Source organism: Mustela putorius, unplaced genomic scaffold (assembly GCF_011764305.1).
Source record: "Mustela putorius furo isolate JIRA1106 unplaced genomic scaffold, ASM1176430v1.1 tig00003859_pilon_pilon_pilon, whole genome shotgun sequence".
Classification (NCBI taxonomy): Eukaryota; Metazoa; Chordata; class Mammalia; order Carnivora; family Mustelidae; genus Mustela; species Mustela putorius.
In genome coordinates, this window is record NW_025422011.1 from 23,414,253 (window position 1) to 23,429,494 (window position 15,242).

Sequence of the window (15,242 nt, forward strand, 5' to 3'; positions counted from 1 at the left end):
AAGCCCAGAATTTCTTGGCAGCATTAGACTTTATCTCAAAAAAATAATTTGAAAATTTTTCTCCTTTACTATATACTTCTATTTACATTTAAAAATATATACTATTTAAATCACTCACCCTTGAGTAACCTGTTGTTTTGAGAACGCAGATCCAGATCTGGGGAAGGAAGGCCACATTTGTCATATCTGTGCTTTTTGTGCTGTTTCTTCTGCCAGAAACGTCTTTCCCTGAATTTTCTTCTTCTTAAGTCTCCTCGGTAAACATGTTCTCAATTCCTTCAAGCAGACTGAGTCCCTCTCTGGCATGTTGTACACTCCTCTACTAGAGTACTTGAGAGATTATATCTGAACTGGTTTCGGGGCACATGGTGTTGGAAGCGAGATGGCTACATCTCCCATTAGTCTATAACATCCTCCAGGGAAATGACTAGAATTTTGTACCATCATCACCATTATAACCACCACATACCCATACTCAATATGGCCTCACACTGTGCCTAGTCCATAACGGATGCTTGTTCAAAATTAGATGCAGTGAACAAACTGGTGAATGTTCAACAAATAAGTCAAAAGAAGAGATATCTTTGTGGACCTTAGACTTCAAATTTCACCCCCATGCATCATCTAGTTTGGCTTAGGTCAATGTCAGATGTGGCCTCCTCCAGGTATATGGCTTAGTACACTTCTAAAATGGACCCTGAACCCTTCTACATGTACATTGGATAGATAAAAGCAACCATCTCCAACTCAAGTCAGCCCAGCCAGGAAAATCCACTGCCAATGTCCCAGTGGTCTCCGAAATGTCAATACTATGAAGGTTGACGCTAAGCTCCACACACCCCCACATTATCAAATGCCCGTTTGCTTCATGTTTTGTCTGGTCTGTCAGCACCATTTACTGCTGAGCAGGTCCCTTATCTTTATTGATCACTTAATTTATCTTTTCTTAACTTCCCTTGCACCGTCTGGTGCCGTGTGTCCGTCTGTTGAGGCTGTCATGACTGGTTTGCTCTTGAAATAATAGGGGCAGCAGGTGGTGTGACTAAGTCGACCCTTCGCAGAATGGGGGACCATTCCCAGTCCCTGTCTCAACCTGCCAGTGTGTCTACACCCTCCCAGCTGTTCCACATTAAAGCAGTCAACTGTGACTTTACAGTCCGAGTTTTACACAACTGTTTTACAAACTGGGAAGAAGGTCTTTTGTCACAAATCCTTTGTCAGGCAGTAGAATGGGGGGAGAGAAAGCCAGTTCTGAGACTTGGTGCATTTTAATGATTATGCAGATAGATGCATACTCCTTTGCTTTGGTAAAAAGGGGTGTGGGTTGGGGGTTGGAGGCTGGCTGGGAGGAGAGAGCACACTGACTCCTTGCTCTTGGGACAATTTAGTAAGGGGAGCAACTGCTCTTTCAACACTAGTTTCAGCTTCAAACACTACTCCGTGAAAACCTTCGTTCCTCTTTTAAAGTGAGAATAAGGGCAATTAGAGCCCTATGTCCCAAGGTCAGTACTCTGGGGGCAAGTGTTTGCAATTGAGAAAACAGCAAGAAAATTATGCCTTTGGGATTTGAAAGCCAAGTGCCTTTATGACTTGGGGCTTGTAATCACATGTGAGAAGCCATGAGACAAAGTGAAAAGAACACAGACTTTTGAGTCAGATCCCAGCTCCAAAATTCAGTGATTTTGACATATCTCACTGTTGACAATATGGTATATTCGAATTCCTATTTCTTAATACAGAAATCTTTGATATGACATTTATCTCTATAACCAGGGGTTGATTAATGAAAATATTTAAATAATGAAAACTCTCTCTCTCTTCTGCTCTACAGACACCCACACATCCACCCCTTCACTTTGATTATAAGCTAAAAGGCAAGGGAAAGACCATGTAAACTTATCATTATGGAAAGAATATATTAGGCTAAGAGTCAAGAAATCTTTCATTCTCTCTTGTCTACACTAACGAGCTGGTTGAGTTTATGCATAGCACTTAAGCATTGTAAGCTTAGTTAGGAATAATCAATCAGAGAAAGATAATTATCATATGGTTTCACTCATATGTGGAATATAAGAAATAATGCAGAGGACAATATGGGATGGGAGGTGGGAAACTGAATGGGAAGAAATCAGAGAGGGAGACCAACCATGAGAGATTCTTGACTCTGGAAAACAAGGGTTGTGGTTAGGGAGACAGTTGGGGGGATGGAGTAACTGGGTGTTGAGCATTAAGGAGGACACATGATATGATGAGCACTGGGTGTTATATGTAACAAATGAATCATTGAACACTATATCAAAAACTAGTACTATATGTTGTACTATATGTTGGCTAATTGAATTTAAATAATAAAAAAAGGGAACTATCAAATGTAGTTTATTTCTAAGGTGGGTGAATCCAGAAAGTGGATGGTAATGGTAGAATGAGCAGAGAAGAATCATTATCTTTCTTTTTCCTCATTTATATAGGTTTGCAGAGACAGAATTTCTACTTTCTTCTAGATGTTAGAACAACAGTTAGCCCTTCCTCCTAATGACTAGTCTCTAAGGTGGGAGAGGGCTAGATTCTCTGCAGTCACTTTTCTCTCCTGGGTGTTGTGGGGCACTAAAGGTTGCTGACGCCTGTCCTTTTCTCTTTCTAGTTGGCTGGCCCAGAGGTCACAGGTACTATACCTTCCTTCCAGCCCTCATCTCTTAATCCTTGTGGTGAACAAATCTGGGGTAGAACCCAGGTCCCATCAGCAAAAGCAGAAATACTGAAATGTGACCTGCTGACCCAAACGTTTATGATCAATCCATGATAAGAAATGCAGACACTGTCATTAAGCATTTAGAAATCGGTCACTTCAACCTAAGCATGAAGTAAGTTCATTTTTCATATTAAAAACTAAATATTGATATAGCCAAGAGGAAAATATACAGCATTAAATGTTTACATTGGAAACTAAGTAAGATCTTTAGTCAATAATCTAAGATTCCAATTAAAAGAAGGGATCAAATTAAAACCAAAGCAAGCAAAGGGAGGGACACAACGAAGAGCAGAAATCAATAAAATTTTAAAAATAGAGACAAATCAATAATGTTAAAAGTTATCCCTTGAAAAGATCAATAAAGTTGATAAACTTCTAGCCATGTTGATCAAGGAAAAAAAAGAGGAAAGACACAGATTACCAATATTAGCATGAAAGAGAGGACATCAATATAAACCCTACACAAACTTAAAGGATAATAAGATAATATTATAAACATCTTTACATCAATGAATTGATAGCTTAGGAGAAATAAAATTCCTTGAAAGATATAAAGTAATCAAGAAGAAATAGATAATCTTAATTGTCCTTTATTATTTTCTGAACATTCAGGCATGATACTCTCCAGCTTATATTCTAGACCCTAGATTATATTCTTTTGGTGTCCCCCCCACAGCTCTTCAGTGTCTTACTCATAGAAGGCACATAGCTATCTGTTTAATAAGTGCCATTTTAAAATTTATTTTTATTTTTTATTTATTTTTCTTAAGTAAGCTCCAAGACCAATATGGGGGTTTTGAACTCACAACCCCAAGACCAAGAGTCACATGCTGTACTGCCTGAGCCAGCTTTATTTATTAAAGCAAATGAATTTGTTATCCAAGCTATGCTATAAATGATCTTCAGGCCTAGAATGGGTTCACTGGTGAATTCTACCATACATTTAAGGAAGACATATGCCAATTTCATACAAACACTTACACAAAATAGAAGGGACAAAAATATTTCCTGAGTCTTTTTATCAGGCCAGCATTATCCTGATAGCAAACTCAGAGAAAGACATTGTAGGAAAAGAATTTCATGAATACAAACACAGAAATCCTTAACAAAATTTTGTCAGATTGAATCCATCAATATATAAAAGATTATACATCATGATGAAATAGAGTTTATCCCCAAAATGCAAGGTTGATTTAATCTTTGCAAGTTAGCCAGTCATGCCAGCGAACTAAAAACAAAATGCTCTGTGCTCATATTATAGGTACAAAAGAAAAAAAAAGTAGTTGACAAAATCCAACATCCATTCATGTTATGATAACATTTTCAGCAAGCTAGGAATAGGAAGGAATTTCCTGAACCTTATAGAGACCATTTATAAAAACTTATAACTAACATTGTACTTAGTGGTAAGAAAGGGGATAATATTCTCACCAAAATCAAGGAGGCAAGGATGTTTTTGCTCCATTATACTGGAGATTGTAACCAGTGCAAAGATGCAAGAAAAATAAATAAGGTAATTGTAAAAGAAGAAATAAAACTCTTTATTTGCAGACAACATGATCATCTAGTAGAAAATCCACATAATCTATTTTTAATGGTCCTAGAAGTAATAAGTGACTATAGCAAGGTTTAATATGCAAGTCAATTTACAAAAATCAGTTATATCTATTTATTAGCAATGGACAATCAAATTAAATTTTTATTTTTATTTTTTTTAATTTTTTTTTTAAGATTTTATTTATTTATTTGACAGAGAGAGATCACAAGTAGATGGAGAGGCAGGCAGAGAGAGAGAGAGAGGGGAGCAGGCTCCCTGCTGAGCAAAGAGCCCGATGCGGGACTCGATCCCAAGACCTTGAGATCATGACCTGAGCTGAAGGCAGCGGCTTAACCCACTGAGCCACCCAGGCACCCCTCAAATTAAATTTTTAAATCTCACTTGTGATAGCATCAAAAAACATGAAAAAATGAAATAAATCTAAGCAAATATGTGTAAGATTTATGTGGTGAAAACTATAAAACACTGATAAGAGGAATTAAATACCTACATAAATAGATATACTATATTTATGGATTACCAGACTCAACACCAGAAAGATGTCAGCTCTGCTTAAATTGGTCTATAGATTTAAATAAATGCCAATCAAAATACCAGTAGGATACTTTACATAAAATATAAATCAAAAGCTTATTCTAAAATTAATATAGAAAATCTAATACCTAAAGTAGCCAAAACAACTTTGAAAAAATAGAACGTCAACTGATTTTGAGGAACCCTTGTGCACTAAAATATTAAAAATATTAAAAATAGACATTAAAAATAGAAATATCATATGACCCAATAATTTCACTATTGAATATTTACCCAAAGAAAATGAAAACACTAATTTGAAAATATAAATGCACTCCTATATTTAATGCAGCATTATATACAATAGCCAAGATATGGAAGCAGACCAAGTGTCCATCAATAGATGAATAGAAAAGGAAAACATGGTTCTTATATAAACATTGGAATATTATGCAACCATAAAAAAGGATGAGAGCAAGTCATCTGAAATAACATGGATGGACGTAAAGGGTATTCTGCTAAGTAAAATAAGTCAGACTGAGAAAGACAAATAACATATGATCCCATTCATAAGTGGGATCTAAAAACAAATAAGCAAATAAATAAACAACAACAACAACAAAAGCAGAATCAGACCTAAATACCAAGAGCAATCTGATGGTTATCAGAGGGAGGGGAGTGGAAGAATGGGTAATATAGGTGAAGGGTGAGGGAGATACAGCTTTCATGTTGTAGAATAAATAAGTCACAGGAATACAAGGCACAATATAAGAAATACAGTCAATGGCATTGTAATAAGGATGTAATGGGACAGATGGTAGCTACGCTTGAGATGAACACAACTTAATGTACAAACTTGTCAAATCACTATGTTGTACACCTGAAACTGAAATTGTGTGTCACCTATACTTAAAGAAAACGTACTATAATGCTACACTAATAAAGATAGTGAGATAGTCAAGTAAATATAGACATAGAGATTAAAACAATAGAGGATCTACAAATTTGCCACAGACACAGTCAACTGATTTTTCATAAAACTGTCCTGGTTATTCAATGGAGAAAGTGTAGTCTTTTCAGTAAATGGTGCTGGAAATATATGGAATGTTCATATACCCAAAAAAATTAAAATGAAATAAAATCTCAAATTTTAGTCACCACATAAACAAAAGTTAACCCCAAATGGTCACAGATGTAAATGTAAAGACTAAAACTATAAAGTCCCTAGAATAAAATATGGGAAAATATCTTTATGATTTTATATTAAGCAAATATTTCTTAAATTTAAGACACAAAAACCATGAATCATAACAGAAAAAAACATGATTAAATGGACTTAATAAAACTTTTAAATTTATGTTCTTTAAAAGCCATAACTAGGGGCGCCTGGGTGGCTCAGTGGGTTCAAGCCTCTGCCTTCGGTTCAGGTCATGATCCCAGGGTCCAGGATCAAGCCCTGCATCGGGTTCTCTGCTCAGCAGGGAGCCTGCTTCTCCCTCTCTCTCTCTACCTGCCTCTCTGCCTACTCATGATCTCTGTCAAATAAATAAATAAAATCTTAAAAAAAAAATAAAAGCAATTACTAGAAAAATTTTTAAAAAATCAAACCAGAGAGACAAAATATTTGCAAATAATTTGATGAAGGACTTACATACAGAACTCTTTATAATAAGAAAAAATTTTTGGTTAGCAAACTATTTGAACATACACATCACCAAAGAAGAGATGTGAATGACCAATAAGCACATGGAAACATGCTAACATCATTAGTTACTAAGGAAATGCAAGTTAAAATGAGATGCCACTTGTTAGAATGGCTAAAAGAAAAAACAGCTGACTGTAGGAAGTGCAGGTGAGGATGTAGAGCAAATGGAACTCTTTTACATGGTTGGTGAATATACACAACAAATTTGGAAAACAATTTGAGAGCTTCATATAAAGGTAAGATTTGTGCTTACCATATGACCCAGTAATTTCACTCCTAGCTATTTACCCAAGAGGAAGGAAGACTCACATACCAATAAAACCTGTAGTAACTGGTGCTGGCAACTTCATCCATAGTCACTAAAAATCAGAAATAACCCCTATGGTTTATCAACCGGTGAATGGATAAACAAAGTTTGTTAAATTCAACCACTCAACAATTAAAATAATACTCAGCAATGAAAATGAATGAATTACTGATGCATATACTAACATGATGAATCTCAAAAGCGTCATGCCGAGTCTAAGAAGTCACACAAAAAGGCTCCATGCTGTATGATTCCATGTATATGACAATTTATTACTTGTTTTATTGTTGTTTCTGGAGATTTTCTATTTCCTTCTTGTGTTTATCTTTCCTTTTCACTCCAAGTGTCCCCCTTAATATTTATATGACTTTTTTAAACAATATGAAATTCTTTACAAATTTGTATGTCATTCTTCCTAAGGGGCCAAGCTAATTTTTCTCTTTCACTTCAATTTTAGTATATGCACTGTCCAAACAAGCACTATATGATATTTCTTTAAAAGGCAAAAATAGGGGCGCCTGGGTGGCTCAGCGTGTTAAAGCCTCTGCCTTCGGCTCAGGTCATGATCCCAGAGTCCTGGGATCGAGCCCCGCATGGGGCTCTCTGCTCAGTGGGGAGCCTGCTTCCCCCGTCTCTCTCTGCCTGACTCTCTGCCTACTTGTGATCTCTCTCTCCCTGTGAAATAAATAAAATCTTAAAAAAAAAAATACAAATTTCCAGTTACAGAAGGAATAATTCTGGGGATCCAATGAACAGCATGGTGACAAGAGTTAACACTGTCTGTCAGAGACACTCTCTGTCAAATAAATAAATAAAATCTTTTTAAAAAATTAATAAATAAAAGGCAAAACTATAAGCAACCGGGTCAGAGTTGCCAGGAGCTAGCATGAGGTAACATTTCAGGGATAATCGGACTATTTTATATCTTGAGTGGTTGGTGAATTTTTAAAAATGTTGAATGTACACACAATTGTACAGTTGCATCCTATTAAAATGACATTGAAGGAAATACACACACACACACACACACACACATATATATATACAGAATTTTTTTTTTCAGAGAGGAAATAGGGGAGGACAAAGAGAGAGGGAGGGAAACTTAAGCAGCCTCCATGTCCAGCATGGAGCCTGACACAGGGCTCGGTATCACAACCTTGAGATCATGACCTCAGCTGAAATCAAGTGAGACATTTAACTGCTTGAGCCACACAGGCACCCTTATTGGGGCATATTTTTAAAAGAGTGATGTAATATACCCAAAGAGGGTTTATTTTAAAATTTCTAAAATGATTCACATAAAATTATCTATTTTTTTCATAAAATAATCTATTAACATCCATTCCTGATTTTTAAAGACCTCAATAAACAAAAAAGTAATAATGTAACTTACTATGTTACCAAAACATAACTTTATGAGGAATTACCTGTAATTCTCAGCCAAGATTCTTCTAAGTAATAAAATGCGAGAAAAAGAAATGAAATGAAAAATCGGAAAAGTAGAGACAGTTATAATTATTTATAGATTATATAATGTGCCATATGGAAAAACCAAGAAAACAAAGACAAGGAAATCCTGTTACATGTTTCAGCATAGATGAACCTTGACAACACTACACTAAGTGAAATAAAGCAGTTATGAAAAGATAAAAACTGTGTTCTCCCACTTATATGAAACATCTAAAGTAGTCAGAACAATTAAAAGAGAAATTACAAATAAAGGGCTTGGAGAGGGAAAAGGGAGTTGGTATTCAGTGGATATAGAGTTTCAGTTTTGCAAGGTGAGAGGTCGATAGAGCTTGTTGCACAATAATATGCATATAATTAACACCACTGTATTATACACTAAAATGGTTAAAATTATAAATTTTATCTTATGAGTTTTTTAACCAATATAAAAAGTACTATTGGAACTAATTACACTATTTGTCTATTACTGAACAATAATTTATGAATAGAATGCTATAGAAAAGTAGCAACCAGTTGGAAAATATCATGGAAAAATAGGTGCCAGTAGTAATAACAAGAAGAATGATATAATACCTTGGATGAAGCAAAACTTGCAGAACCTATTTATTTATTTATTTATTTATTTGAGAGGGAGAGAGAGAGAAAGCACAAGCAGTGGGAGGGGAAGGGGGAAAAGCATGTAGGTCTTGATCCTAGGTCCCGGGGATCATCATCTGAGCCAAAGGCAGATGCTTAACTGAATAAGCCACCCAGGCACCCAAACCTATTTAAAATAACTATAACTTTACAGGTATGTCTAGCAAAATTTTTCTAGATATGTCTCTTTAGGCAAGGGAAATAAAAGCAAAAATAAACTGTTTTCAGTTACAACTTTTTTTTAAAGATTTTATTTATTTGACAGGGAGAGATCACAAGTAGGCAGAGAGGCAGGCAGAGAGAGAGAGAGAGAGAGAGGAGGAAGCAGGCTCCCTGCCTAGCAGAGTGCCGAATGTAGGACTAGATCCCAGAACCCTGATATCATGACCCAAGCCGAAGGCAGAGGTTTAACCCACTGAGCAACCCAGGCGCCCCCCTAAAAATAAACTAATTTCAAAATAAAAAGCTTCTGCACAGAGAAGAAAACAACAAACAAAATTAAAAGGCAACCAGCTGAATGGGAGAAGATATCTGCAAATGACATATCCAATAAAGGGTTAGTACACAAAATATATAAAGAATTTATATAAATCAACATCCAGAAACAAAGAATCCAATTAAAAAATGGGAAGAAGAAATGAACTGACATTTTCCCAAAGATATGCAGATGGCCAAGAGACATATGAAAAGTGGCTTAACAGCTCATCAGGGAAATTCAAATCAAAACTACAATGAGATAGCACCTCAAAGAAAAATAAAAGAAAAAAAAAAGAACAATGAGATAGCACCTCAAACCTGTCAGAATGACTAAATTCAACAACACAAGAAACAAGAGTTGCTGAGGATGTGGAGAAAAAGGAACCCTCTGGCACTGTTGGTGGGAATGCCAACTGGTGTAGTCACTGTGGAAAACAGCATGGAGGTTCCTCAAAAAGTTCAAAAAATAGAACTCTCTTATAAGCCAGTAATCATGCTACTGGGTATTTACCCCCAAAACACAAAAACGCTAATTCAAAGAAATATATGCCCCTCTGTGTTTATAACAGCTTTAATTACAATAGCCAAATTATGGAAGCAGCCCAAGTGTCCATCGATAGATAAATGGGTAAAGAAGATGTGATACACACACACACACACACACACACACACACACACACACACACAGAGGAATATTACTCAATTATAAAAAAGAATGAACTCCTGCCATTTGCAATGACATGGATGGAGCTAGTGAGTGCAATATTAAGTGAAATAAATCAGAAAAAGACAAATACCACACACTTTCACTCATATGTGTAATTTAAGAAACAACGAAAGAACAAAGAGAGACAAACCAAGAAATAAACTCTTAACTGTAGAGAACAAACTGATGGTTACCAGAGGGGAGGAGAGTGCAGGGATGGGTTAAATATGTAATGGATATTAAGGAGGGCACTTGTCATGAGCCCCAGATGTTGTACGTAAGTGATAAATTACTAAATTCTTTACCTGAGACTAATATAACACTGTGTGTTCACTATACTGGAATTAAAATACAATAAACAAAACAACTACAAAACTTTACTGAAGAACATAAATGAAAACTTGAGTAAATGGTGAGACATGGTGTGTCCTTCAATATAAGGCTGATTATATTAAAGATGCAAATTCTTCTCAGATTAATCTATAATTTAATGAAATTTCAATAAATGTTCCAATTGTATATTTTAAAACTCAAGTATAATTTTAAGCATATCCAGAACATTAAGGTCTGAGAATAGTCTAGAACATTTTTTAGAAGTATTATAAACAGTGTAAAGGACACAGAGGTAGTTGTCCTAGATATTAAATATTAGAACATATTATAAAATAACAGTAATTAAAACTGTGGCACTGTTTTATTTTTCATTTTCAGAAAAGACAGGAAATTTTTTGGAACACAATGATAAGTTCAGAAACATACCTTTGTATATAATGAACTTGATAAGTGATTGAAAATATTGAGAAAAAGATCTAAGGTCCATTATCAATAAGTAGAGGTGGGACAACTGGCTCGTCATTTGGGGAAAAAATGTTAAATCCTTATTCTTTGTGACATATCCAAATAAATTCCAAATGCTCCATTTATTTAAATGTAAAAGATAAATATCCAGCTAATTATAGAGTGGAAGAGGACTTGACAAGGTTGAGTTCTGATATAGATCTATAAGGAAAGGTCGACAAGTTAGAACAAAGTTAAAACTTCAATGAAGAAAATATTAGGAACATAATGAAAAGAAGCAAATGACAACAGAAAACACATTTGCATTACAGGAGATCATCAAAAGAAAGAGACTTCTTACAAATAAATGAGATGAACATTTAACTAGAGATACAGGCCATGGACATAAGGAGAAATCCATAATATAATTCACAGAAATAGGAAATGCACATCAGAAAAAATATCCAACTTCCTAGTAATCAAATAAATCCAACTTAAAATTGGAATTTGGGGGCACCTGGGTGGCTTAGTTGATTAAGTGTCCAACTCATGGTTTCGGCTCAGGTCATGATCTCAGAGCCATGAGGTGGAGCCCCACGACAGGCTCTGCAATCAGCATGGAGTCTGCTTGAGATTTTCTCTCCCTCTCTCTCAAGTAAATAAATAAATCTTTTTAAAAAATCTTAAGAGAAAATCGGAATTTGTTTTAATTTTATTTTATTTTATTTTTTTTTAAAATATTACCTGCAGTGTTCATCTTTGTTATGCTGATGATAGATATGAATTTATACCACTTTATCAGGAAATCTGGTAATACCTTCTAAAAATTCAGAAGTATTTGTATCTTTTGACTCAGAGATGTCCCTGCAAAAAAAATTTATATTAAAGAAAACATTAGGGGCACCTGAGTGGCTCAGTGGGTTAAGCCCCTGCCTTCAGCTCAGGTCATGATCTCAGAGTCTTGGGATCCAGCCCCGCATGGGGCTCTCTGCTCAGTGGGGAGCCTGCTTCCTTGTCTCTCTCTGCCTGCCTCTCTGCCTACTTGTGATCTCTCTCTGTCAAATAAATAAATAAATAAATTCTTAAAAAAAAAAAAAGAAAGAAAACATTGTTCAAGAGTGCAATCTGCAAGAATATTCAATAGAACATTGTTCATAAGTATTAAAACTTAGAAACAGCTGAAACAGATTGGTTTAAAAAATGTCTGACTGAACACAAGATTGCATCCTTTGCAACTATTGACATGACATTGTAGGAAAATATTTAATTCCATAGAAAGCTGCTTAAGGAGAAAAGTAGATGCAGTATGATCTCATTTGGTAAATTAAGAAAAAATACAAAGAGTGGAACATACAAGTCAAAATGTTAATAATGACTTTTCTCTTTTGTATCCTATATTATCTAAATTGTCTAAAGTGAAAAACTCCATTTAAAAATGATCCATTGCTTATTTTGTTTATATGTTGTCCTTATGTTGCAGAGTAAATCTAACCATCTTCATACATATGTGATTCTAAATGTCAAGTTTGGGCCATATTTTTATCATATCATATTCCAATTATTTATTTAAATGCCTATCTCTAGCAGACCATGATATCTTTCAGACTTATTCATCTTGAGTATGTAATACAATATTCCTTACACGTGATGAATAAATATTCAAATTAAAAAAAAATGATGCTTCACCAAGTAAGAGATGGGGAGACAAACACATGTCAAGATGCTCACTTTCAATAGTTAAAGAAATACAAATTAAAACCACAATGAGATACCATTTCATACCCATTAGAATGACTGAAGATTTTTTTAAATGACAATACAGAGTTCTAGTAAGCAATGAACTCTCATATATCACTGGTAGGAATGCAAAATGGGAAGCTACTTTGGAAAACTTTGACAGTTTCTTAGAAGGCTATATACACAATGTGCATAACACGCAGCAACCCCAGGTACTTACTCAAGAGATATGGAAACATGTGTCTTTCATGCAAATATTTATAGCAATTTTATCCATAATTAACCAAAACTAGAGACAACTCAGTGGTTCCTCCACTTGCGCATGCATAAATAAATTGTACTATGTACCATACAATAGAACACTGCTCAGCAGTGGAAGAAATAAATAATGGATACAAACAACAACACAGCTGAATCACAAAAGCAATATGTTAAAGGAAAGAAGCTAGACATACGTGGCTACATAATACACGGTTTTATTTATATGTCATTTTGGAAAGGAAATATCAGTGGTTGTCAAGGAGGAAGTGGTGAGAGGGGTTTAATTGCAAGGGAACTTTCTGGGATGATGAAATATTCTATACCTTGATTGGTCCCATAATTGTATACCTTTATTCTTATCAGACTGTGTACCTAAAAAAAGTGTGAATTCTGCTGTCTGTAAATTATACTTCAATAAATTTGACTTATAAAAACTATTCATATATACAATGTATACTCAAAGTATGCACATAGGCATTAAATGTGGGGAATTGTTCTTTTACTTATCATTTTTATTTTATTATGATTTAGGAGTGGCAAAAAGTCATGAGTGTACTAGTAATTTTATATACTAATTGCCCATAGGCACCCTTTTGGTGAACTATATATACAGTTTTGTAATTCTTCTACTTTTATAGTTTAATTACATTAATGGAAACAATTTTATACCTAATAAATACCTCAATTTGTGTTTTATATGTCTTTGCTTTCTTCATTTCATTTGCCTCGTACTTCTTTGCTACTGCATTTGATACATTTAGAGGTCAGTAATAGATTGGGAATAAAAAAAAGAAAAACTGGTTCTTCAGTACAGATAGTTCTAGAAGCACCATTCTGGAGGCAGGGAATGTAAAGCTTTGCCCCCCTTCCTTGTCTCTGTGTGTTGTTTCCCTTGTAACTGGTTTGGATCACTTTCCATCCTGCAGAGCCAATCTCCTCTTTACTAGCAGGTAACAATTTTAGAAATTCCACTGGGTCTCAAGTTCAAGATTATTTTCCAATGCAGCTCTACTGACAATCTATGATTAATTTTCAACTCTTTCTGAAATTGGCATTTGACGATGGAGGGAATGATTGGACACATCAAAACTTTAACATGAAGATCCTTCCAGTTTAAAAACCCTGAGATTCTACCAATCTCCACCAAATAAATACATTTATTTATTTAAAACAAACAAACAGTGCTCTGGGGTTTTGCCAGCGTCAATGCACAGAGAAACCTCCTTACCCTAATCCTTTTCACCAATCCTGGCCACTTCCCTTCAATCCAGCCAACGGTTACAGATACCTCTTCTTTATCAGGTCCCAACTCATGAATAAGTCTATAACAGGGAAGATGAACTAAAATCTGTGTCCTCCAGGAATGTATAGCTTATCTTATGATAAGAATTGGTTTTCAAAACAGTGATTTCAAAGCCAGTAAGATCAATAATTATCAAGAAACATTCAGTTGGGTTTTCTTCCATAGGTATTTAGAAAATTAGCTTGATTTTTATAAACTTCCATTCTCCTATTGCCTTGGGCTTCTGTTTAAAATTGTTCTGCATTTACTTATATACTTAGAGGTTTTTCAGTTGAGATAATAGACAAGTATTAATTTCCTCTGGTTTGTCGATATGTTCAAGTATTGGAAGATAAGGTGTATACAGAGATCCCCCTTTCCAATCTTTTTCTCTGTTGAAATGTAAAGCCCAGTTCCTTAAGAGATCATGATCTAAATGATTTTCATTTTGAAACTAATTGTTTAAGCCCAACCACCAATTAAAAAAAAAAACAACCACCTTCTTTCTGGAATTTTTTATGAAAAGTTCTGACTTTCCTGTTAGCTCTCCATTTTTGTATATTATAAAATGGGATTTATGTAATTTATCGTATTTCCCTTTGGTTTAAGCCAAAGATTATGTCTCCAGTTTATAATTACTTAATCTTCCCTTTATATGATTAAAAACAAAAAAACTGTCTTGCAACTTTATTTAAGCTATCTCAGAACTTCTGTGGAAGATATACAGCACTCAAAAGTAGAATGATTAAATTAATAATGGCAGTTTAAGAATGGGTTCTATTAGGTCTTTCCTTTATTTGCACTACTATTTTGTTTAATTACTTAGTTTTCAAAAACTTTCAAGAGCCTCAATGTATTCTTTTAATGTAATCATAATGATATATAATCAGGTATGAATATTTATTACATCAAAATTGGATATTGTTTATTATTTCCCTCCTGATGAAATCAAGGATGACTTATTAGGTTTCGAGGGGGGGGAGATAATTTTTTTTAAACAAAAATAAAAAACTTAATAAGTAACTAAAACCATGTAGTGGGGAATTCTATTCCCCAAGAAAATC

The 15,242-nt window shown here is 34.7% G+C and overlaps 1 non-coding gene across 1 annotated transcript; it reads right to left on the reverse strand.

The window, feature by feature from the left end:
* Positions 1-7,207: 7,207 nt before the first annotated feature.
* LOC123387805 lies at positions 7,208-7,313 on the reverse strand. Its single transcript, XR_006602293.1, has one exon. It is a non-coding gene; the product is annotated as a U6 spliceosomal RNA (small nuclear RNA).
* Positions 7,314-15,242: the final 7,929 nt, after the last annotated feature.